The 8,994-nt window shown below is 46.9% G+C and overlaps 1 protein-coding gene across 1 annotated transcript in view; it reads left to right on the forward strand.

Moving 5' to 3' along the window:
* The first annotated feature begins 736 nt into the window (after positions 1-736).
* The window catches only part of LOC143296433 (5-hydroxytryptamine receptor 4-like), a 100,999-nt gene continuing 92,741 nt past the window's right edge, over positions 737-8,994 (forward strand). Inside the window, exon 1 of the mRNA XM_076608363.1 lies at positions 737-1,140. The gene's annotated coding sequence lies outside the window, so the exon portion shown is untranslated. The remainder of the gene's footprint in view (positions 1,141-8,994) is intronic.

Here is an 8,994-nt window from a genome sequence, read left to right on the forward strand (position 1 = left end):
TGTGTGGGTGTGTGAGGGGTTAGGTGGGTGTGTGGATGTGTGAGGTGTTAGGTGTGGGTGTGGCTGTGTGAGGGGTTATATGGGCGTGTGGGTGTGTGAGGGGTCAGGTGGGTGTGTGAGGGGTCAGGTGGGTGTGTGGGTGTGTGAGGTGTTAGGTGTGTGGGTGTGTGAGGTGTTAGGTGGGTGTGTGGGTGTGTGAGGTGTTAGGTGTGTGAGGGGTTAGGTGTGTGGGTGTGTGAGGTGTTAGGTGTGTGGGTGTGTGAGGTGTTAGGTAGGTGTGTGGGTGTGTGAGGTGTTAGGTGTGTGAGGTGTTAGGTGTGTGGGTGTGTGAGGTGTTAGGTGTGTGGGTGTGTGAGGTGTCAGGTGGGCGGAGACTGATTATGGGGGATTGTGCTGTGTACAAAGCTTCCGAACGACAAGTATGGCTGAATAAATTGAAATCACACACGCACTTACGCACGCACGCACGCACACACACACACACACACACACACACACACACACACACACAGAGGCAGACACACACACACACACACACACACACACACACACGTCCAACAAAACGAATGCAGCACACCACAGCGCCGCCCGTCGTCGCCGCTCCCAGTTCTGTCGTGTCGCTGTGTCGAAACAGCACGGCGAAAGCTCAGCGCGAGCTCAGCGGAAAACTCAGCCCGCAACCCCTCCCCCTCTCTCTCTCTCTCTCCTACTCTCTGTCTCTCCGTCTCTCTCTTCCTGAGTCCGTGACACGCGCAAAACGGAACAGTAGCGAACGCACGAGTTTGAAAGAAGGAAGGTATACAGGAAAGCTGATTGAACTGCTAACTGAACAGTGTTCAATGTGTGCGCGTATCTGCGAATGACTGGGGTTTTTTTCCCCCCCTCAGATACAACCCACCATTGTATCATCGAGTTGATTATATTTTAGAAGCACAATCAATGAATCTCTCCTGTCACGAAGGATGCAACATTTTAGTGAGGTATTCTTATTTATCAATTGGTTCTACAGGGAAGCAACAAGACTGGCAAGAAAACAAGTTGTGTTTTGTGTGACGGTTTTATGTGCCTGGGCTTTCACTTCGGATGAGGTCGTTGGAATTTTAACTTCCGAGGGATTCTGTCATTGTTTCTGTTGAAAAGGTAAGTGCTCTGAGTGTCCTTTTTTTTTTATATATATATATATTTTTTTATCCCTTCCTTCGTTTGTTTTTTTGTGGTTGTTATTGGTGGTGTTGTCGTCGTCGTCGTCGTCGTCGCTGTTGTTGTTGTTGGTTTATCTTCATTATGTGTTTTCTTGTTTTTGACATTGTCTTAGCTTTTGAACGCATGCTTGCTCTTAACGGCGCAACAGATGTGGAAAGAAATACGCATAGTTCGCACAAAATTCTTCATGATTCACACACACATAACCCCCCCCCCCCCCAACGCTCCCCCAAAAAACACCCCCCCACCCCCCCACCCCCCCCCCCCAAAAAAAAACAACAAAAAAAAACCCGCAAGCCTGTAAACCTAGATGCACGTTCACTAGTGGCGTGTGTAGAAAACTGTAGAAAATTACTGGCATTGATATGTTCTTCACAGTCTGTTTCAATGAATGGAAGATATACAATGCTACAAGAGAGAGAGGGGGTGGGGTGAGAGAGAGAAAGGGGGGGGAGAGAGACAGACAGAGAGAGACAGAGACAGAGAAAGAGAGAGAAGAGAGACAGACGAAGGGAGAGAGAGAGAGAGAGAGAGAGATAGTGAGAGAGAGAGACAGAGAAAGAGAGAGAGACAGAAAGAGTGAGAAAGAGAGTGAGAAAGAGAGAGAGAGTGAGAGAGAGAGAGAGAGAGAGAGAGAGAGAGAGAGAGAGAGAGAGAATGTGGACTAGGAATATGAACGGTTTATTCAGCAAAAGGCTTTTGCCACATGTGGAGAGATGTCACAAAAAACTAATCCTCATTTTCATCATCATTTTTGGCCCCCCTCCCCCCAAAAAAAACACACACCCCCAAAAAATCATGCCAACGCGAGTTCTCTTATTTTACGTGCTTTATACAGATATAGTCACAAGTTCCGGAGAGAGAGACAGACAGACAGACAGACAGACAGACAGAGACAGAGGCAGAGAGAGACAGAGAGAGAGACAGAGAGAGAGAGAGAGAGAGAGAGAGACAGAGAGAGACAGAGAGAGAGAGGGAGAGAGAGAGATATGTTCAAGTCGGTCATTTCCGCGTGATTCACAATGTAAACAGCGATGGGAAGACGATGCCTGGAGTGTTCACCATATGCCGCGGGGAAAAAAAAACCACACCATTATTTATGCCTGAACGCTGTCGTGCCATCGACTCCCACTGAAACGACACTGGATTTTTGTTATTTCATTTTATTGTATTTTATTTTATTTTATTTTTTTGGTACTAATGTGTGACTGTGTAAACCTACCGTGGTTGACTTTCATCGCGTGTTTTTATTGTACACCCACCCCTCCCCCACTCCCTTTTACCCACACCCTCACCCGCCTTCTAGTCTCCTTCCTTCCCCCTTACCCCCCCCCCCCTTCCCCTCCCCCCCCCCCCCCCACACACACACAAACGTTCTTTTTTTAGGTGCTATATTATGGACTCCACAAGGTTCGCTACAGAGAAGGTGCAGTCACAAAGAACATCGCTAAATCACGCCTAGACGGAAAATGACTCGACCGTGTTTCAGTTTCAGATGTCGAAGCGTGCGGACAGATCCATATACGCTACACAACACCTGCTTGTAGAGGAAGAGGTAGGGCAGGAGGAGGGGGAAGGTGGGGGTGGGGGGGGGGGGGTGTGGGAGGAGGGGGGGAAGGTGATGGGGGGGCAGGGTGTGAGTGCAGTCACAAAACTCAACGTGCCGTTCAGGGCTTGTCGGGGGGGCCAACCTTCGGTTTGCAGAAAACATTAGCATAAATTGAACTGAAAGGTAGTTAAACCAAATAACCAATTTTGCGAAAAACAACAACAAAAAACATTGTAAATAGGTTAAAAATATGATAAAATGTGAGATAGAAAAAAAAAGTTGATCAGAATGAAATAAGAATGAAAAAAAAAAGAAAAAAAAAAGAAAAGAAAAAAAAAAAGGGATGGGCCTACAAAGTTGTAGGCACTCCCAACACACGCGTGTTCACTTACAAAAGCCGTCAAATACACTCCAGCCCCCCCCAAACCCCTTCCCCCCACCACCTCCCTCACCCACACCCACACCCCCCCCCCCCGCCACACAGACGGCACACAATACATCATCAATGTTCAGTCTCACAGATACCCAGGCCCAACCCTTTTCCACAGCTCACAGATACCCAGGCCCAACCCTTTCCACAGCTCACAGATACCCAGGCCCAACCCTTTTCCACAGCTCACAGATACCCAGGCCCAACCCTTTCCACAGCTCACAGATACCCAGGCCCAACCCTTTCCACAGCTCACAGATACCCAGGCCCAACCCTTTCCACAGCTGTTACAGGAAAATAAAATGAAATAAAAGGAAGTAAACAGTTTAAAAAACAAAACAAAACAAAACATGTATAGTTCGTCTTCATCCCGATCCCCACCTCTCTCACTCTCTCTCTCTGCCTGTCAATTTCTGTGTCAGTTACCCCCCCTCTCTCTCTTTCTCTCTCTGTCTGTCTCCCTCTGTCTCCCTCTCTCTCTCTCTCTCACACTCTCTCTCTCTGTCCCCCCCCTCTCTCTCTCACTCTCTCTGTGTCTTCCTCTGTCTCCCTCTCTCTCTCTCACACTCTCTCTGTCTCCCTCTGTCTCCCTCTCTCTCTCTCACACACTCTCTGTCTCCCTCTGTCTCCCTCTCTCTCTCTCACACTCTCTCTGTCTCCCTCTCTCTTACTCTCTCTGTCTCCCTCTGTCTCCCTCTCTCTCTCTCTCCCTCTCTCTCTCTCTGTCTCCCTCTGTCTCCCTTTCTCTCTCTCTCTCACTCTCTCTCTCTCCCTCTCTCTCTCTCTGTCTCCCTCTGTCTCCCTTTCTCTCTCTCTCTCACTCTCTCTGTCTCCCCCTCTCTCTCTCTCACTCTCTCTATCTGCCTGTCAATTTCTGTCAATTACCTATGCCTGTGTGTGTGTGTGTGTGTGTGTGTGTGTGTGTGTGTGTGTGTGTGTGTGTGTGTGTGTGTGTGTGTGTGTCTTCCCCCCACTCTCTCTGCCTGTCAATTTCTGTGTCAGTTACCTCTGCCTCTCTCTCTCTCTATCTTTGTGCCTCCCCCTCTCTCTCACTCTCTCTCCCCCCCTCACTCTGTCTCCCCCCCTCTCTCTCTCTGCCTGTCAATTTCTGTGTCAATTGCCTCTGCCTCTCTCCCTCTCTTTCTCTCTCTCTCTCTCTGTCTCTCTTCCCTTTTCTTTCTGATTTTCTGGCTGTTGTGTTTGAAGAAGTTTCTCGACAGATTTTGTTGTTGCTTGTACAAAAAGTGACAGTCTTTCCCTCTCTTTCCTGTCTGTCCTTTCTTTGTCCCCCCTCTCTTTTTTTGCTATTTCGCTGTTTGTTTCTCTCTCTCTCTCTCTCTCTCTCTCTCTCTCTCTCTCTCTCACACACACACACACACACACACACACACGCACACACACACATTTTGTTTAAATTTCTTAGATATTCATTCACTTAAACATGTGTGGCAGTGTGTAGGATGAATGTGCAATAGAAATTGTGTGATGTTCGTGTCCTTCGATATACTTATACTGCTAATTACTGCGTAATAATAATAATAATAATAATAATGGTACTTATGTAGCGCTGAATCTAGTGCATAGACAAATCTAAGCGCTTTCGCACCAGTCATTCTCACGCACGCATAACTCTAAAACTGGAGAAACTAAAGACAAGGAAGAGGCAGGGAAGGGAGGCTATTTTGGGAAGAGGTGGGTTTTAAGGCCAGACTTGAAAGAGCTGAGTGTTGAGACTTGACGAAGCGAAAGAGGAAGTTCATTCCAATTGCGAGGTCCAGAGACAGAGAAAGAACGGCGGCCAACAGTCGAGAGTTTGAATCTGGGTATGCGTAAGTGGAGTGGATCCGAAGCTGATCGTAGTGAGCGAGATGGAGTGTAGAGGTGAAGGCAGCCACAGAGATAGGAAGGGGCTGATTTGTGAATACATTTGTAGCATAGAGTGCTGATCTTGTACTTTATTCGGTGTGAGACAGGGAGCCAGTGGAGATGTTGCAAAAGAGGAGTGGTGTGCTCAAGTTATGATGATAAAGTTATTCTTATCTTAATGTGCAATATAATACATTCAATGTTAGCCGTGGTGTATTTCAATATGTTTACAATGATGATTAATTACAACATTTTAATTTAGTGAATGTATGCAACAGTTTTATATTAACGTCATATATGTTATCGAATCTTTTTTCAATAAGTCATGTTGATGTTTTTGTGTTGAGCAATTATCTACGTTTGTTTTGCCGCGCCTGAGGTAATTTCTTTTGATGAGATAATAAAGTTAATCTTCTCTTTTCTTATCTTATCTTTACACACACACACACACACACACACACACACACACACACACTTACACACACACGTACACTTACACACACGCACACCACACCATACGGAACACTCGCGCGGACAGACAGACAGACAGACAGACAGACAGACAGACAGACAGACAGACAGACAGACAGACAGACAGACAGACAGACAGACAGACAGACCATGCCACAGGGGAAGCGAACTCAAACTGATTGCGTCTCGGTCTGGGCTCCGGAAGGCGGGGCCCAATCATCTCCTTCCGCAATCACCCTTCAACAACAGCAGGCCTCCACAACAGCGCAGTAACTCTCATCTTCCGGGAACAGTGTTTCCGGTGTCATCTGGACCATTTCCGGTGTCGGGGAAGACACTTCCGCAATGAGGGACCCTGGGATAATGGCCCAGTTTAAACGGGACCTGCCTGGCCTGCAGGAAAGACCGAAATAACCAGACATGACTCTTGCTTCACCACGCAGATGACAGCGTTGTCACTGAGTCACTGGAAGCCCGAGTGAGCCCAACGCAGGTCAGATCTACAGCTGGCAATATTCCACATTTCTTCCGCTGTACTTTTCCGTCTATAAGACAGAAAGAAACAGGTCAATTGGTGAACGACATTGTAATATATACTCTACATTTCTCCCCCTCCACTCTTTGACTGGCTTTCTTTACGTCTCTTGAAGAAATGTAGAATGTATGTTACAATATTATAACTTTAACAAATTCACGATGTTTTCCGTCTGCTGAACGAAAATGAATGGAAAGAACACAGAGCAGAAATATGGGCATTGCCGCCAACAACACACCACGTGTGCTGAAGCAAAGTGAATAGAAAGAACACAGGGAAAGAATATGGACATTGCCGCCAACAACACAGCACGTGTGCTGAAGCAAAGTGAATAGAAAGAACACAGGGAGAAATATGGACATTGCCGCCAACAACACACCACGTGTGCTGAAGCAAAGTGAATAGAAAGAACACAGGGAGAAATATGGACATTGCAGCCAACAACACAGCACGTGTGCTGAAGCAAAGTGAATAGAAAGAACACAGGGAAAGAATATGGACATTGCCGCCAACAACACAGCACGTGTGCTGAAGCAAAGTGAATAGAAAGAACACAGGGAAAGAATATGGACATTGCCGCCAACAACACACCACGTGTGCTGAAGCAACGTGAATAGAAAGAACACAGGGAAAGAATATGGACATTGCCGCCAACAACACACCACGTGTGCTGAAGCAAAGTGAATAGAAAGAACACAGGGAAAGAATATGGACATTGCCGCCAACAACACACCACGTGTGCTGAAGCAAAGTGAATAGAAAGAACACAGGGAAAGAATATGGACATTGCCGCCAACAACACAGCACGTGTGCTGAAGCAACGTGAATAGAAAGAACACAGGGAAAAAATATGGACATTGCCGCCAACAACACACCACGTGTGCTGAAGCAAAGTGAATAGAAAGAACACAGGGAAAGAATATGGACATTGCAGCCAACAACACACCACGTGTGCTGAAGCAAAGTGAATAGAAAAAACACAGGGAAAGAATATGGACATTGCCGCCAACAACACACCACGTGTGCTGAAGCAAAGTGAATAGAAAGAACACAGGGGAGAAATATGGACATTGCCGCCAACAACACACCACGTGTGCTGAAGCAATGTGAATAGAAAAAACACAGGGAAAGAATATGGACATTGCCGCCAACAACACAGCAAGGAAAAGGAAAGGGGTTTTTATAGCAATTTTCCTTATCACTGACGTTACTAGCTTCGGGGCGAATCGAATGATTATGCAAATGAAGGAGTCATAGGCCTATCTATCTCTCTCTATATATGTAACTTTATCTACATATATCTGCATATAGATATTTTTTTTTGTTTTCTTGCCGTGTGTGTGTGTTTATGTGTGTGTGTGCGTGTGTGTGTGTGTGTGTGAGTGTGTGTATGTGTGTGTGTCTGCGCATGTCTGCGTGTGTGTGTGTGTGTGTTTCGTAAATCCACTTCATTTGGAATGTGAGGGGATGGAGGGAGAGGGGGGCGGGGGGGAGGGGGTGAAGGTGGGGGGCGTGGGGGGGGGGGGCGGGCACGGGGGATGGGGGAGGTGCGGGGGCGGAGTGGGGTGGGGAGGGGAGAGGGGAGGGGGGGAGGTATATAGTGTGGCAGTTTGCGTGTTCGGCTCTGTTTCATAAACAATGTGATTTTGAATGGACTGGGTGAGGGTTTGAGGGGAAATGCTGCTTTGTGACATGATCATATTGTCGGTGAAGGGGCAGTGACGATACCCTGTTGCTATGTTTTCTTTCTTTGCTATCTTTCCTTGCCTTTACTTCTAACCTCTTTTATTCTTCTTTTCCCTCCCCCCCCCCCTTTCCTTTCTTTCCTTTTCTGTTCTTCATTTCCTCTTCTTCTTTTTTTATAAAAATATTTCTTTACTTTGTTTTCATGCCTTTCTTTTCTCTTCTTATCTTTGTTTTTTTTCTTTTCATAGTTTTGTGGCATTTTATACAGTTATAAATAGTAAATTTAGTTGTGTTTTCAATGCTAGTTGAATTCCCTTGGTCTAAACAACCTTTTAGTTGAACACCCATACGCCCCCCAAAAAAACCCCAAACAAACAAAAAACCCCGACCAGAATACAAATGCCATGAAGTGGTCAGGACAAGGAAGGAAGGCCTGATTGACGTGCCATGAATCATGACGTGCCGAGAGACGAGCAGCATGGATGGATCTGAAGCGACAATGAAGAGTAAATGCAGGAAGCACAATGACGTTGACAGCTGAGGGTGTCTGTTTCTGCTCCTGTGCCTGCCCTGCGCTTTCTGCCGCCTGCTCAGCATCTCCGAAATGGTGGCCTCCATCGTCAGACTGAGCATCAACATGGGTGTGATTTGACCTGAAGCTGTCATTGGTGTGATGAAAACAACTGGCGGTGTCCATCAACGAACGTTAAGTTCCGCTGGCACAGCGCAGCACGGCACGCCACGCCACAGCACAGCACAGCACAGCACAGCACAGCACAGCACAGCACAACACACCACGCCACAGCACACCATACCACACCACGTCGCACCGCACCACACCACACCACACCACGTCTCTGGCTTGTTTCATGACGTGACGATGACATATACAGCCGTGTCTGACTTGTTTCATGATGTGACGATGACATATACAGCCGTGTCTGGCTTGTTTCATGACGTGACGATGACATATACAGCTGTGTCTGACTTGTTTCATGACGTGACGATGACATACAGCTGTGTCTGACTTGTTTCATGACGTGACGATGACGTATACAGCTGTGTCTGACTTGTTTCATGACGTGACGATGACATATACAGCCGTGTCTGACTTGTTTCATGACGTGACGATGACATACACAGCCGTGTCTGGCTTGTTTCATGACGTGACGATGACATATACAGCCGTGTCTGACTTGTTTCATGACGTGACGATGACATATACAGCCGTGTCTGGCTTGTTTCATGACGTGA

The sequence above is a fragment of the Babylonia areolata genome, chromosome 2 (assembly GCF_041734735.1).
Source record: "Babylonia areolata isolate BAREFJ2019XMU chromosome 2, ASM4173473v1, whole genome shotgun sequence".
Lineage (NCBI taxonomy): Eukaryota > Metazoa > Mollusca > Gastropoda > Neogastropoda > Buccinidae > Babylonia > Babylonia areolata.